Source organism: Neopelma chrysocephalum, unplaced genomic scaffold, assembly GCF_003984885.1.
Source record: "Neopelma chrysocephalum unplaced genomic scaffold, ASM398488v2 Primary Assembly neopelma1_67, whole genome shotgun sequence".
NCBI classification, from domain to species: domain Eukaryota; kingdom Metazoa; phylum Chordata; class Aves; order Passeriformes; family Pipridae; genus Neopelma; species Neopelma chrysocephalum.
This window is the reverse complement of record NW_020897726.1, coordinates 8,190,440-8,207,984: the sequence shown is the minus strand read 5'-3', so window position 1 is coordinate 8,207,984 and position 17,545 is coordinate 8,190,440. Positions and strand designations below refer to the sequence as shown.

Genomic DNA, 17,545 nt, shown 5'->3' with positions numbered 1-17,545 from the left:
ACATCCAGACTTTCCTTAAAAGTCTCCAGGGACAGCGGCTCCACCACCTCCCTGGGCAGTCCATTCCAATGTTTAATCACCCTTTCTGTGAAGAAATTCTTTATAACATCCAATGTAAACCTCCCTTGGCAGAGCTGAAGACTGTCCTCTTGTCCTGTCACTGTTTGCCTGGGAGAAGAATCTGACCGTCACCTGGCTACTCCCACCTTTCAGGTGGTTGTAGAGAGTGATAAGGTCACCCCTGAGCCTCCTTTCCTCTAGCCCAAAGAACCTCGCCTCTCTCAGCTGCTCCTCATGGGACATGTGCTCCAGACCTTTCACCACCTTTTATTGCCCCTCTCTGGACACGCTCCAGCACGTCGATGTTGTTCCTGAATTGAGAGGCACAGAACTGGACACAGTAGAAATGGTGTAACACTGAAATGGGAGCTCAAACCTGGGCATTAATCAAGGCAGGGCTTTGTGCTGGGGGAAGGAGCTCCATAGTGAGCGAGGGGCACCTCTGCAGGGAGCTGGCGCTCAGGAAGATGACCAGGGTGGGCTGACGGAAGGCCCTGGGGAACAACAGCTGAGAGGGAACTGGGATACCTCTGGGAAGCCCCTTGGGTCATACTTACTCACAATCCTGAAAAAGGGTGCTTTTTTTTTTTTTAAAACAACATTCCTATGGTTGGTTGGTGGTGGTTTTTTTTTTGGTTGGTTGGTTGGTTGGTTGTTTTAAAGCACAGATCCTGTGTGCATTTATGTATATGTGTGGGAAAGGAATGTGAGCTGCGTGGTGGGTGAGGGTGAGGCAGGGCTGGGGGGGACAAGACCTGTCATCACGCCCCTGGAATCACAGAATCAAAGAATCTATTAGGTTGGAAAAGACCTATGAGATCATCAAGTCCAACCTGTGATCCAACTAGATCATGGCACTAAGTGTCACATCCAGTCTTTCCTTAAAGACCTCCAGGGATGGTGACTCCACCACCTCGCTGGCAGTCCATTCCAATGTCTAATCACCCTTTATGTGAAGAAATTCCTCCTATATATATGTCACTTATAAAGAAAACACTTGTGTGTTTAATTTACAGCTAATCCACACCGTATGTGTTAGTCCCTTGCAACTTGCAAATCACCTTGGTGCCTGAGAGACCCTCTCCCGTGCCGGCTCCTGGAGCAGGCCCACTGCTGCGACAGCGCCTTGAATTGAATTTGGCTGTAAAGGAACACAAAATGTTTATGACATCCACATGTGCAAGCAACTGTTGCCATGTTGCTATTTTTATAACCATTTTACTGCATAGCACAAGCTGAAGAATAGAAAAAGCCATTTCCACTATGTGTGTGTGCACGCACTCATGTGCATGTAGGACAATAGAAAATGTTTGATCAAGCAACAACAAAAATATGTCTGAAAACTTGGAGCTTTATTTAGAATTTAATTTACACTGAGTACTCGTTAGCAGAAATAGACATTGTAAATTATATGCAACTGATACACAAAGAACAAGACTTGTGTGTGCAAATATATGAATAAGCTGTCCCTCATGGAATTAATTATGTGCATGCCTTCGCTTGTTCAGACCACTGAAGCTAGATGTAGTATGTGTAATGGAGGAATGGAACTACAGTACAAGTATTATATTGCAAATATTTAATTTTCTTGGAAAAATTATGTGGGTGGCTTCCATTTCAGCTAGGTAGCTTTAAACAAATAGAAACCTCAACTAAGAAAGACTAGACATCATAAATGGATAAAACTGACAACGGAAATGTCTTTAATACCTTATTTTAGCTTCTAAAAATATCTCTAGTGTATTTAAAATCATAAAAAGAGGAAATCAATGGAGAAGAAGAAACTGGTACAGGGATCCGTATTTTTTTTCATTCTACATTCAAGTTCAGTGTTTTCAATCAACAAGACAGATCTATCATTTTTGAATTGCAAAAGACAAGACGGTTAATAAAGAAAACTTTGATAATAACAGTGACATATCAACTAGTCCAATTAACATGATAGGACAGGCAAATTCAGTAATAAAGTATAGGGAGAGAGAGAGGGAGGGAACCACTGGAAAGTATTTTGTGCGTTCTGTCACAGAAGTGGGACATTGAGGTTTGTTCAGATATGTTTTGGGATTTTGAGGTGCTTATCTCTTTTAACTGGTAACTACAGACTTTGTCTGGATGGAGACTTTAAATGGAGACTTTAAAATTCAGTAAATTTAATATCTTTTTCTTTCTGCATCTGCAAATTGTTACTTAAAATCCCCACTAAGTTTAAAGGAACTTGAGCAGAAAATGAGTATTTTTTTTTGTTCAGACTGAACTATCACCATATTTTACACTAGCTTGGTGTTCTTTTTTGTTTCCAAAATGCATAATCTGTCACCCATTTAGTCCTGTTCCTGTATTGCTATCCATAAATGATCAAATGAGGTTAAAGCATGGTGCTAATAACACCAAGGTTGTGGGTTTGATCCCCGTATGGGCCATTTACATAAGAGTTGGACTTGATGATCCTTTTTGGTCCCTTCCAACTCAGAATATTGTGTGAAATTTCTGTGAAATGATCACATGTCCTTCAGGTTACTCAGAATAATCATTGACTTACTGTACATGTTTTTCCAAAAAGTTCTCATTATATTTATGCAGTAAAAATACTTAATGTTCTTATATAAGGATACACAGTTGCAACCTTATAGTATTTGATAACAGAACATAAAAATAGGGGAAAGCACAGATAGATCTGTTTTTACTGACAAAGGGGATAGGGCAGAACAGGAGATTATTACTTTGGTAAACCAGCAGGTTACAGATGCCTTGGGGAGTTCATCTGGCTCATAGAATGACACCTTTTCTTCCCTACTTTGGAGGCCTCCTGGTATGTCCATGCTTCAACCACACACAAAGGGTACAGGAGATTGTCACTGTATCACTTTAGAGACCATATTATAGAAACATGGATTTGGTTTGGATAGTAAAATTCAGATTAAACCTGGTTTAAAACATAACCTGTCTCATTGAATGCTCTCTAGTTCAGTCACCCACATTCTCCATCCTCTCTTGGGAAAATACGTAAGAGGTTTATCCCAGTCTAGCAAGTGAAACTTGGACAATAATGAGGTGATGCGCTAAATCATTCTGCCATTTTTTTACTTCCCAATGATTTGGACAGGGCTTTACTGGAAAACTGATAGCACAATAGCTCTTCGTGACTTAATCTGTTGTTCAAATGGCTTCGAAAGATGGAACATGCTAAAACCAATGTCTGACATGATATTTTTAAATACCAAAGTTCATTATCTTCAGAATTCAGTTGTTTTTTGACTATGATATTAGAACTGCTCTGTATTTTTCAGGGTTTATATTCAATTTCTGTTTTTCAAGTCCTGTATAATTTCTAAAAATTACCTTTTTGAAGGTCTCCATTTCTCAATATACAAGTAGAGATTTTTCTTTCATGCAATGTCCCAAATCTTTTAAGTAAGATCTATTTTCATACAGAAAATTTAAACTACTTGCATATCAATCTCATCTTTGTAGTCTTATTGACCTCAATTTAATGTTGAGTGAATTTCAGTGCATCTCCCTGACAAGAACTGCATTTTTAGAGCACATTTTTTACTGTAAAAAGAAAAATATTTAACAGTGAAAAATAAAGTAGTAAGATTGCACTCACCCCTCCTTTTATTTTTTTTTAAGAAATTGATACAATATACAACATTACAGTAGGGTGATCACACAGTTCTTTATTATCTCCTGTGATTAAATACTTCTCATCAAAGGTACTGTGCTGTATAGCTTTTTCACAGAAGGTGTTTTTAAAAACTGCATTTTTATTTTATAAAATCAACTAATTTATGTTGGAAGGGATTTCTGGAGGTCATCTAGTCCAACTCCCCAAAGAAAGTAGGTCCTACTACAGAATTATTTTCCATCTCACACGTTTATGCAGTTCTGCGTACTTACAGAACATCCATCAAAACCCATATTATCTAGGACAAATTTAAAATTGCTCATGTACTTAGAAATTAGTACAATTAATTTGCTTTTGGGGTTGTTAAATAAATTTCACTCGGAGAGTGAAATGAAAAATATTGTAGATAAATGCATATTTCCTTTTTTCTTCTTGTAACCGGAAATATGTTATCAGTGTTTATCAGGTGAAACGCAGAAGCCTGAGGAAAGATCAGTAGGATATCCCACCTGCATTCCAGCTATTCCTCCAGAGGAGTGCAGTTCTCCTGTAGGTCCAGTAGCTGCAAGCCCTGCGCAGATGTTTCAAATACTCCACACTGTCTGAACCATTCAGGAATTTGAATCACTTCTCTCGCTCATGCTATTAATCTTGTGGATGGCACTGACGACATCCCAGTGACCCTGTTCATATGGATGAACTACCTTGTTCTAATCCAGCTTCACTCTGAGTTGACAACTGAATACTATCCTGGAGAATAAACACCACCACCACCAAAAATGTGACAGGCCTGCTGGAGAGGAGTTCCAAGATATATATAAATACTGTCTTATGTTTCTATCAGCACAATTTGGACATATCTTTCATTTCAACACAGCCAACTCTTAACTTTGTTCTCTGGCCATTCTGCCTGCTGGGGTGTTCCTGCAGATTGACTTCCAAGTCTCATCATCAGCCAGAAAAGAAATTATTGTCTGCTGCAGCTCTGTTATGGGTATGTAAACAACATTTTGTAAACAACATTTTGTAAACAACATCATTATGTCAAGTGATCCTGTTACTCTTGTCTCAGAAATTTACATCCTAATCTTTCAAAATATTGTATGTGCACTTCCACAATGGTTTGTATCTATCCTATATATATATATATATATATATATGTATATATATATATAAAAAATATATATCTCCATTGCTATAATCACATATGCTATCCAGAACATGATAACTGGAATTTTTGGTTCTCTATAATGTGCAAGCTTCGAATGACCGAGGCTTAATGGGAAGATATTTTAATAGAGAAGTTACTATAGAAGTATCACTATTAGTCACATAAGTAAATCTTCTGTATTCAATACTTGAAATCAAGTTAGTAACATTGTTGGTATTTTTCATAAAAACATATTGTGCATGTTTAAAACTTTTAATACTGCTTCCTAACAAAGTTGACTGCCTTAACTTGTAAGTAATAACTGTTTTCCAGAAGAATAATGTCTGCAGAGCTCTCTATAAGTAGAAGTCAATACTGTTCTTACCAATGACTGATGGCAGTGTCCCTATTAATTCAGAGAATTTTTTGTCACTGGGCTGCTTTTATAACCTGCAGATACTGAAAAAAGCCCTTAACTTTTCATTTTAATTTTCATGGCTGCCAAAGTAATTTTCAGATGTAAACTTCTGCTATTCTGTCTTCTTTATATATTGGCAGTGGGGCCGTGTTTATGTGGTGCAAAACTCTGCCACACAGAGATGCACAAAAGCAGGTCTGAATGAATTACATTGGGGTTTGGAGGGCCTGTGTCCATTGCTGGCCCCTGAACGCTACCTGTGGAACCAGAAGCATTCAGGGAATGCATTCAGAGATCACAGGCATTCCCAGTGACAGCAGCAAGTGTAATAACTTAATTGGTCACTTAATGCTGTGAAGATATAATATGGCAAATACATATCCTGTAGTGAATTCATAGTGTAATATTAAATAGATGCAAATGATTACGTGCAATACAAAATAAAACTGAAGTTTGAAGAAGAGTTTGAATTTATACATGTAAGAACTTGCATGTACATTCATTAAAGGGAAAGGGAGTGCAATCTCAATACCAGAACTCTTAAAATTATTATCTGAATTATATAAAAAATCTTTATTTATGTAATACTAATCACGCATCTTAATCTAAAAATGGGATACCTTATGTTTATTGGCTACCGGGCACTGAAATTGTTTCTTCATGCCTTCTGCCGTGGGAAAAACCCTGACTCATCTGCCTCACTGATTCGATATATTGAGATCATGTAACTTTTGTTTAGTCTATCAAAGGCCTACTGACCTAGGCTGTGTGAATGAATTACTTATACTACGTTACTACTATGACTATTCTTATTGTATAATTATTGCCATATACTCAGTTCTGTAGCTAAGTTAAAGGTGCTAAAAAGTAGCTAAAGCTTGTAAAAGAAGTAGGATCAAATGACATCTGGACAGTGTAGCTGTGTATAAAAGGCAATTAATGGATTAATTCTCAGTGGCCTCTTTTTGTACATAGCAAAAGCCACCATTACAGTACTGTCCTGCATGGAAAATAGGCTCGAAGCTTGGAACAGACCTTCTGAATCAAGTCCACTGTTTTTCTCTTATGTTCATGTAATCACATTCATAAATTAGTTGTTATTGACATTTAGCAGCAGAATGAAAATAGCATAATTGTGTTCCACAACTGTTTCTGATTCTGTTTCTTCCTTCTTGCTGTCATGTTGGAGAAGAAGGGAGCAGGTAACATTGAATGGTGGAAAGCAGAAGAAGGTGCTTGAAAAGCAGCTTCATGAACGTCAAGATTCTTACAAACTACTGAATCAGTTGTGACTGACTTCAGAGGTTTTTCTACAGCTGGTAAGCATGATGACTTCACTGACAGTTTAATAAATTTAGATTAAAGTTTTCTTATGCCTCTGTTCTCATTTTTCGTAATGTTTTCATGCAACGATATGTAGAGGTATGGTAAGTGTACTGATGTGAATTGGCATTATTTAGGCCAATGACTAACAAAGATATGAGTTCAAGGTCACAAAACTGTACTGGGGAGGAAGATACTTGACAGTATATTTGTAAAAGTGGTGGAAAACTTGAACAAGTAACAGTCACTATAGCAGAGCACAATGTAGACTCTTCAAAACTGTCAGATGCAGAGGAATTGTTCAAACAATATGGATTACAAAGAGAACTACTTGGACTTCTAAGTACACTGATCCTTTGAGAATTTGACTTTTTGTCTGTCAGGATGAGTTTGCAATTTCTTTTTAAAAAGATGCACTGTTACAAAATCACATATGAATAGAGGCCATTTCCACTTCTACAGGAAAACTTTTTTTTTTAAAAAAGTGCTAGATGTGTATACCAGCAGAACTTAAAAGAAATTATCATCTTAGAGTACTGTTCTACCTTTATATTTGATGCATAAACACAGCTTTAATCCATAATACTGCTTTCTCCTCTTATTTCTTCCTCTTGTTATATTTGATAATTGCTCTAACCCCACAGTAAGCTAACTTTTAGTGAGTTCTAGGGGGGTTATTAGCAAAATGTTTCATGATTGCACAATCTGTAAGCACCAGATGAAGTATTTTCAATCCATTTACTGTATATTTCCTCAGGCTTCCACCAGTTTGATTCCTTCTTAGATGAATGTTTCCAGTAGCTGCAGGTGTCAGAGCTACCTGATTGTTTGCCTTGAGGGAACAGATTTGGTTTGTTAAAGCTTATTGATACAAGGAAGTCCATGTTTTGTGTGGCTTCTTATTATTGCTAAGTAAGAAAAATTTTCTATTAAAAGGTATATGTATAATGCAATAAAAAAAATTCTAGTCACACACACATGCACAGCTTTTGTTTATTTGAGCTCATTCAAAGTGATAAGAACATTTTTACCTAAAAAATATTACTGTTTTGTTAAAACTGAACATTTTTAAGAAGTTCTAGAGATCCAGAAAAGTTATATAACTTCAGAATGGAAAGAAGAATTGCAACAGCTGAACTTTTGGATTTCAAAAATGCTACTTTGAAACAAAGCATTTTGTGTGTTTAAAATATTTTGTTCAACAAGGACAGGAATAAAATATTGCCTAGTCTACACTGGGATAGTTTTCTACAAGATTTCCTGTATTTGTCAGTGCATTGTTGGGTATTTGCTGGAGTTGGATATGTATCTGCAAGCTTTTTATACAGTACCATCTTAACTCTCAGAACAGGCTAAACTACATATTATTAGAACATTAATAACTGCCAGTAAAACTTATGCCTTTTATTGCTAGTGGTAGGTCACTAGTAAGCAGTGCTGAATATTTGACTCCAGAGTAGATGGGATTGTAGTTAAATACTGGGTTTTTTCCAAAATAATTACCAGCAAAAACCCCACCACAAACAAGAACAAGCTGAACTGCCTTTCATTGCAACTGGCTTTCTGGTTTGGGATTTTTGTTGGTTTTCCCCCCACTCCCCTATATTGCTGTGCTAACCACATACATAAACAACTGGCATACAATGTGTGTGCTAAAATTAAACAGTGCATCCTGAATAATTTTCTCTGATCTTCTCCCATACTGCCTAAAAGAACCAAAGGAGTCCCAATTATTGTTTTGGAAATATCTTCAACAAAGGTAGAAAGCAGTTCTGCAGAATTCTCACAGAACTTCAAAAGTGATACAAATAGTATTTGGAACTGGCACCTGAGACATCCCACAGTAAAATTCCAAAATGGTGTTCCACAACCTCAAAGCATCCTCATCCACCTCAGCAAGGCAGGCAGACCTCACGGCCCTCGCAGAACAGCCAGCATGAGCAAGTGCCTTTGCAGCCTCCTGACAACATCATAGTGTGTCACTGCTATCCTCAAAGCTCTGGTGGCCTTCAGGACTTCACCGTTGGGCTTTAAAACTCTTAATCGTGCAGCTTCTCATTATACCCTGACTCTCAGCAAACTCATCTACATCAGTGATACATTATCACTTATATTGTATAGCCCATGTCATTTTGTATCACAAGGATAGTGAGGAAGAGTAGACAAGAAGCAAGAAAAAAATTAAGTAATAGAGACATAAGCATAAGATCAAACCCATCAGAAATAAGCACCCCTGTCTTAACAATCCCATTATGAAATGTAATTGTGTGAAAATTGCCTTGCTTCAATGGCATTCTTCTCAGAGGGAAGATTATCTTCTTTTTATCTAACACTCAAAAGCAGAAGACTTTTACCTACATTCAAAAGGGACCCTGAGTTATAAAACTTAGTATCGCTTTGCCTGACTCCTGGAAACCCTCTCACTTACAGAAATTCGTAATCGAACTTGCCATGCTGGAAAAATTAGCTGTCTAGAAGGGAATTAATTGAAATCAGTTTGCAGGGCAGATTGTAAACTGATCTAGCCAATAGAAAATGCAATTTGCAGCTGTGACATCTGTTAAGTGCCCAAAGCAGCCCAGTGCTCTTTTCCTCTGCCTGTAAAGAATGAAGAGAACATCCACAGGTAACTTTTGGGCAGGGGCACAGTACTCAAAGGGACTCCCCTTGTTACAAAGACTGTCCAGCTTCAGCACAACATGCCAGTTCCATCAGTCCTTCTGTGTGTATTTTCTTCTGAGAAAATCTTCTACACCCCAAATCCAGTGAGTACAGAGGACCCCAAATTGCTCCTCTGTCAGATTTGTGTCAGGAATTTCTGTCCAAGTCTTCCATGAGCAAACTGTAACTGCTTGTTCACTGGATATACTGCAATAGTGAATCTATTCCACTTAGGGGTTTTAGGTGTCAAATTTATTCTAGGATATCTAGATACCTTAGAACTTTTTATTGTGAGCCCAGTAACCAAAATTATTCTCATTGGTTTGTGTGAATAGATACTTTAATCAATAAATCCTGAAGCTTTATACTAAAGAATTTATTTTTATCAATGCAGAATTCAAAGCACAGAATTATAAAAGCACAGAACAGCAGTGATGGAAATAAAATTAAGATCTACTGACTCTCATCTTGAAGCCCAAATATCAGGGCTTTCTGCAATTGGAAGGGGGAAAAAAGAAGGTGGATTGAAAGATACTTTAATAAAATAGTTTTTAAGACTTTTAAAGTACTGAAATGCATGCAGTGAAGTTTGAGCCTGAGCATAATTTTTCAAGTGCCTGAAAATTGGTATGTTAAAAGTGATCCTGCGTTCTTGCTTGAGTGGGACACTCACAGGATATACTGATTGTTTCCATGTTCCATCAGAAATATTTAAATAACTTTTAATTCCAAATCTTGTCTGAAAAGCAGGACATTTTTCAGACAGGAACGTACTCTTCTCTCAGCCTGTGCTTTGTCAAAATGAATGTGGTCACTCTTCTTGAAAGATGTCTTCGTATTTAATACTAACTTTTGAAAGAATTTTTAAATGGAAACATTGTTTTGTTCTCTCAGCTTCACAAACTAAGAACTTCCTTAATATTTCATTCTGTGAGAGCAGATAGCTTACTATAAGAACATATAAAAAAACCTGGAGGTTGAATTGAATCCAAGTCGAAAATGAGAATGAGAATGTATTTTCATCTTTATACGACAAAGAAAAAACTTACACAAATAAACAATTTTAATTGAAAAATGCTGTCAAAATCCTAACTATTTGGACTGGTTTTGATTTCAGACATAAAAGAGTCCTAATTTCATAGAAAAGACGTGATGGGACTATGAATTATTCAAGGTTCTCAATTATCAATATAAATATTATGATCTTGTTCAACAGTGAGGGGATTGTATTCATTTTGGCAATATTCAAAATGCAATCAACCATAGATTATGAATGCCTTTAGACGCTGTGCAATGGTGCATAAAACCAATCAATTATCCTTTTTGACTAGGCTTATCTGGCACTGAGACTGGAAACCTGTTTTAATGTGAATTGTATGCACCTCAAAAATACATACAAACTATTTTCTTGTTTCTGTTTGCTTAATTAGTATACATGACATTTCTAGTTGATCTGGGCATGGGAATCTTTACCATCCAATTTTCACGTGTCCCACATCTATGAAATTTATTTAGGAATTAAATAAACCGAGTTTATCACTCCTTAGAACCTTGTTGTATGTCTCTTGTCTCAGTCTCATGAGATACCTCACCACATCATTAATCTACGTGTGCAGCATGGAACTCATGATTGTGCAGCATACCATGAGATTTTTGCAGCATTTTGAACTCCAGACCTAAAGAACTAAATGTGTTTGCACTACAATTCCCTGAATAATTACTTGAATTATTCCACCAGCATGGGTCAGTTTGGATCTTTGCCACCACTGGTATTTGTAATTCAGATCAGAAATAGACAATTGTGCCAAACTGTGCATCCTGTCAATGTGCTGATATGAAACAGCAGCACCATCAAGGAATTTTCTTGAATGCTATAAAGTTCCCTCCCACAGAGGAACAAAGGAGCCAGAGAAAGATACTGTATTCTCCAAGCTTCCTGCACATTACTCTGCTATATTCAAAATGCAAACCCCCTCTCTTTTTGGCTAAATAAGCCATTTGTTTAAGGTTTGATTCCAATCAGTATTCCACTTCACCTTTATATTAAAAATGCACTTCCCATTTTATTACAGCTGTAAGACATGGAAGTTTTCTCCACATTCCTTAGTATATGTTGCATTTAGAGGATGCTCTCTTCAATCATACTATTACTGCCTTGACAGTTTAGTCATTGTTATTCATGAGGCCTTCTTGATGTTTATCTGCAAGTTCTTCAAAGAAGATCACACAGCGATGACCTTAAAATGAGAATGAATGAGGCCTTTGTTTTCTATAAATCACTAACAGTCAGCACAATGCTTGTATTTTTCTCCCGGGAGAAAAAAAGGTAGCTACCTGTGGCCATAGGCTTCTGTGCTTGCACAAAATACCAGTTACTAATGCAAAATTAAATCTCTAACAGACAAGGTGGAACAAAACACCGCTCAAATGAAAGCAAAAGTTTTCAACACCTGTGTTCAGCCTAAGTTGCTAGAGCAGAAGAAATACTGAGTGTCAGAGAAGGCAACGAATATACATGATTCAAAGTCTCTAAGCAACACTTTAAAGACATTCCAGGAGAGCCTAATATAATTAAAAGAGCTGTAGATATAGATAGATGCATTAAAGGAATAAGCAAGTAGCGTATTCGAGGAAAGTGTAAGTATTACTAAAGCACAGCTAAATATATTAGCCTGCTATGGCAAAAATGAGGTACTCTTCAAAATATTACATTTTAAGTCAATGAATACTTATGTATAAAATAGTAGGTTGATTTGAGTAAGGAGGAAAATCAAATTATATTCTCCCAAAGTAATTTTTTTAAACCTCTATGAATAAACAATAGGGCATTTACCTGTCATACTAGAAAAGTAACAATCAGATCGATAATATGAAAAGCTTCAGTTTTCTTTTCACCAGTATGGCAGTTGAATCCCAAAGTTGCTGAGAAGCTCTCAAAAAAATTTTAAAAATGCTTTGTCATTCTGGGTAAAAATATGTAACTCTAAGGGGAACTTTAATGATTATGCAATTGAGCAGCTACCTTATGTGGAGAGACAAAAAAGTTTGTGAATCTTCAACCATGAAAGGAGAAGGCTGGAAAGAAAAGTGACAAAGGGTTACAGAGTCATGAAAATCATGGTTGAGGTAGAGGCAGAACTTCTGTTCACTCTATTCTATAATATGAGAACTGGAAAATAATAGATCATCAGCTTAAAACAAATCTAAAAAGCATTTATTTAAACACAAAGTAGTGGACTTCTGGCACTTGCTATCACATGGAATTTCAGGGGCAAACTGTGTCAGGAGGTTCCAAAAGGGATTAGACAAATAGATGGACAATATCGTGATAGGGTGAGGATGTACCTCTTGCCACCCTGACACAACAGTGGTGTATTGCGAGAAGAGAAAGAGGAATGGATCTCTGAGAACAGCTCGGTTTGTTAGTCTCTAAATAGCTTCTCCTATTGCCACTGCTGGAGACAGAAAACTTGCCTGGATATGCCATTGGTCTGACCCAATAAAACCTGTTTTATATTCTTAAAATGAAATTAAGAGCTTTATGTAAGTGCAAGCATCAATCTGATAGGCATTATTAATACTAAAAGTGAATGTAAAGCTTGAATAGTTCAATTTGTTGTTAAAATAACTTAAGAAATCCATGTTACTTATCTGGGCCTCATAAAAGTCAAAATTGGGTGTGCCTAGTAAAAGTAATTTCTGTAAATTATCTCCTCTCTTTACAGGAATATTGTTGCTTTCTGAATTGTAAGAATTTGTGGTTACTTTGTTTTAAATATACAGCTTGTGTATTTTAAGATTCTTTATTGTATCATATAAGGGGAAAGTACTACATGGTTGCATGTGCTTACAAATTTACAGCCAAGCTTAACCTAGAAACAAGAATACAGAAATGTATTATAGCTCATTAGAAATACAGTGGTGCTGATAATATTTCCTAACACACCACTTTATTTTACATATATGATGTGGAAAAGTTCAGGCTATTAAACTCATTTGTTGCCATAAAAAGGGAGTGATTGTGTGAAGTTTTGCTGAGGATGAGCTCACAATAGATCTGCAAGTTTTCAGCTGTAATTACACACAGATGCGATTCTGTCTCCATTTTTTTAATTTAAAAAAAGACACCCTATCTCTCTATTTGTGTGCTTAATGAGAAATAAAAACATAGCAGACAAAATATATTTTTCAGGCAAATGTATAACATCATCATCATGGCTAGGCTTCGCGAACGAAGATTTGGGAAGGACTCTACCCACATTTGCTACGAAAATGTATAACACACATTATCAATAATGCTGTCTTCAAAATTCTTCTTCAAAATTCTTCTTCAAAATTCTTTTGTTGCTGTTAGGAAATTCAGTAGAATATCCTGCTTCTAGGGAAATCTCTCCAAACATTCATCCTATCACACCAAGGGTTAAAAAAAAAAAAGGCATATTCTGGAAGTTAATTGTTCCAGACTCTGTTTGACTAAGGAGAAAAGTTTTGATCCAGGGCTTTTTACTTAGCTACTACATTGCACACCTGAGGTACATGCAACAAATCCTCAAGCATAGAGGAGCCTGCCCCAGTTTTGTTTCCAATTTGTAGTTCACTTTGCTGGATGGACTGAAATTTCCAGTCAGATTTGCAAAGCCCATCAAAGTAGTCTCTGCTCTGTAAGTAGGTTCAGATGAGCCACATGAATGATGTCTACATGAGTTAAGTAGTCCAGGCTAATGGAAAAGGATTTGTGCCATGAAAAGGTTAGTGCTGAGAACTTAACATCCACATTACACGTTTCAGGAAGGTGTTTCTAGCCTGGTCCTATGGCTGGAGAACATAAGGTGTGCTTTTGGAGCATATCTTCTAGTTCAATCTCATTCAAAAGCTACATGGTTCCTATGCTTTGAGATTGCTTTGTGATGTGAATAAAAGCATGATAAATACTGAAGAAGCACAGGCTAAAATGTCAGTGGTTAAATGCTGCCATGGGTATCAACAACACTCAAAATTAGTTACATTTCAGTACTTTATGCACAGAGGTCTTTGACAGTATGGGTTACTTAGAGGTTGTGCTTGTGAAGGATTTTTATTAGAATAGTGCTTCTAACTTTCCTTTAGCATGAGAATGGATAAGCCTAGGGAAACTGTAAGATATCTAGGTAAAAGCAAATTTTATAGAACAAAGAAAAAAAAGAAGAACTTGTTTGCAAATATAAACATATGCTTTCACTACATTTGTCCACCATATGGTGGTGCACAACATAGCCCTTTGGATCCACCTGAATGAATGAGGAACGGTTGTACGGCTATTTCACAAATACTGACACCAGAGTTTTGAAACTCACAAACATTTTTCGATACTTGAATGCTCAAGGAAAAATTTTGCATTTTATCAAACTGCCATATCTGGAAAAAAAGTGGTAAACAGTGCTCTTTATTGATGAATTACATTTTGCCCATTTTTATCTTTCAATGAGCAATGGAGACAGGAAACTCCCAAGTGTCTGTATTTTATTGAAACTGTAGAAAATCTGCATGGTTTAGAGAATATTGACACTAAATTAATTAATTCAAGCTGATTTAGGAAAAGATCAGGCTTATATAAATAGAAAATGTTCAACTGTCTACTCAATGACAAAATTTTGAAAAAGGGAGGCCACTAAAAAGTGGAAAAATAGATCCTTTTGATTAATGACTCAGTAGTGGAAGAATGTTGCCCATACCCATCTGTGTCCCAGACAGAGTGAAGGAGATGGTTTATCTCCTGCCAGGACAAAAGCCAGCACAAAAGAAAGATCTTACAATGGAGCATTCTGGTGAATCTTCACTTATGGTACCCCATGGAGGCTGTAGTAACAATAGGGAAAGGAAATGTGACAGACTAAAAAAATCTCACAGAAATCCAGAAGATGAGAATTTAAGCTTTTGTACTGAATGTGGCTATAGGTGTGTATTTGAGTGCAATCTGGTTCTGTGTTTATGAAAGAATATGGTATCACATTCTCTACTAGCAAAATAGTAAGATAGGAAAAAACAAATAGAAATAAAAATAGAATCTATGGTTCCTCTAGTGTGTTGTTCATAATGTATGTGTCAACTAAACTGAAGGAGCTCATTGCAATAGGCTGTACAAACTGCTTCATAAATTCTTGATATTTAAGCCAACACTTCCAAAACTTTTTCAAAATGAGGACTCTAAAGCTGGGTCTTAAATCAGTGGTCCGATTCTCAGTTGTACCATGTGCCCAACCATATCTGCTGAGTCAGCAAGAACTACAGCGCTCAACGTTTTAATAAAACTTACACAGGTTTTCAAACTTTTCCCCTCACCTTTGCTACTGCTCTCACCAATATATTCTCCTTTGCTGTTTCCTCTTTCCTCTGTAGAATGAGAACTGCTGCTAAAGGGCAATTTCTCTGTTGGAAGAGAAGATACATAGTCACGGGTAAAGAAAGGTTGACTACATACAATGTAGATTCTGCACTCACATTTGTGATTGATTTCATTAACTTTGAAGAGCGTCAGTGTTTCTTTTCCTGGTGTGCCTTTCCATCTGTTTTGGATGAGGAGGTAGATTCTAGAGCTATCACAGTTCAGGAGGTGGTTTCATGGTTCCATGGCTCCCTCTGCTCCTGCCCTGCGCATATTAGTCTTTTTCCCAGCAGACATTTCTCAGCACAGCTCTGTGTCTTGGCCTCATCCATCTTTTAGCCTCTTCTCCAGCACTGTGATTTGTGGTGAGTGACCTCCTATGTAGAGAACTGGCCTAGCGTGACAAATAAATAACAGTTACACAAAGAGAAAAAACCCAAACCAATAAACCCAAGAACTCAGGCTTCTTTTGGCTTTAAGTCATAGATTTTTATGAAATGGTTAAGGTAGAGTTCATAATTTGATATAAAAGTGATTAATGATGATATGAAGATATTTAGCACCTTATTTAATACTATGCTTCACCTTTTGATTCACTGTATTCCATCTCCGATTTTCTGATTATTTTCCAATCTTTGTGTTTAATCCTTGTTTATTAGTAAAAGTTTGTTGTTTTTTACTTCTCAGTGACTTCTACAGCACTTATGAAACAGGAGGAGAAACTATATGTACCTTTCAGTGGTTTAAAATGTCTGCATTCATTGCGTTTATTCCTTGGTATGCACCTGGACCGTAGCATTCTGCTGCTATGTGGGGCATCAATGTAATTGCTAAGGCCTTCTGCAGATTCATGAGTTTGCCCTGATAAAATACAAAAGAAATAGACATCTAGGGGGTGGAAATTTTGGTGTGAAATCACAGCACTCTCCTGAAGACATGACCTTGCTCCCAGTTCACATTAAAAGGCACCAACTTTCATCCCACAAGTTCTAGGAACGTATTTGTTTCATGTCTCTGAGAGCACCAACTTCCCATTTGTGTACAGCTTTAGAACCAAAAACAGTGTTCTTATACATAAACCAGTACATTTCAATGAGATCGGTCTAATGAATCTGATTTTTCTACTCTGAGATGTTTCTAGAGAGAATGCATAAATGGACTGTGCAGAGGTACAAATTACCAGTATTCAATGAAAAATTAGCAATCAGCTAATTTTATCAAGGTATTCTTCACTCTGACACTGCTGAGAATTTGACAGCACTGTTCTTATATTAGATTTTTGTCATGAATGCCTTGATATTTTGTACTCTGTGTATAGCAGGCCTCATGCCATATTCTTAGAGACAAAAATGACTCCTTTGTGTTCAGCAGAGCAGCTTGGTACTATCTGAGAGGCTGAACAGTGATAAATGAGAGAGAAATAAAAGAATATTTAAGAGGTCACTGAAACCTAGTGGGCTTGTACCTTTACAAGGGAAAGTGCTGGGTAGTATAATAGCTGGCAAGTCTTTTTGCAGCCAGAAAATGAAAGCCCAAACCATCAGGCTACAGATAAGAGATATATTCTTAATTGCAAGGGTGAATGTCCAAATTAGCAGAAGAGATGGATTTTGCATCTGCTGAAGTCTTCCTTCACATTTCCGTGTCTTTCTGAAACACATTCTTTAGTCAAATACAGGTAATGAAGTTCAGTACAAAAGAACCTAGATGTATTGTATAAAATCACCTAGCAATCTCCCCTGGCCTTCCAATCTAAAAAAAAAAATCTTTGGGAAATGAAGCAAAATTGGAGCCATGCTCTGTTTGGTCTTCCAATTAAAAAAGAGTAACAAATAACATCTGAATACTTTTCTTGTGTATGTCAAGTATTTTGCCATACCTGTAGTCTTTAGAATTAATTATTTGCATCAATTTTTGTGGCTTTCATAGTCTCAGATTCTTAGGCTC

At 36.7% G+C, this 17,545-nt stretch overlaps 2 long non-coding RNA genes across 2 annotated transcripts; one reads left to right on the top strand and one right to left on the bottom strand.

Annotated features, from left to right (window-relative positions):
* The first annotated feature begins 99 nt into the window (after positions 1 to 99).
* Positions 100 to 1,367, top strand: LOC113968365. The gene is made up of 2 exons (XR_003534488.1): positions 100 to 213; positions 1,077 to 1,367. It is a non-coding gene; the product is annotated as an uncharacterized LOC113968365 (long non-coding RNA).
* A 1,801-nt stretch (positions 1,368 to 3,168) lies between these two features.
* Positions 3,169 to 15,982, bottom strand: LOC113968367. Its single transcript, XR_003534490.1, has 3 exons — positions 15,715 to 15,982; positions 15,556 to 15,642; positions 3,169 to 4,368 (listed from the first exon to the last, which is right to left on the bottom strand). It is a non-coding gene; the product is annotated as an uncharacterized LOC113968367 (long non-coding RNA).
* Between the last annotated feature and the right edge of the window lie 1,563 nt (positions 15,983 to 17,545).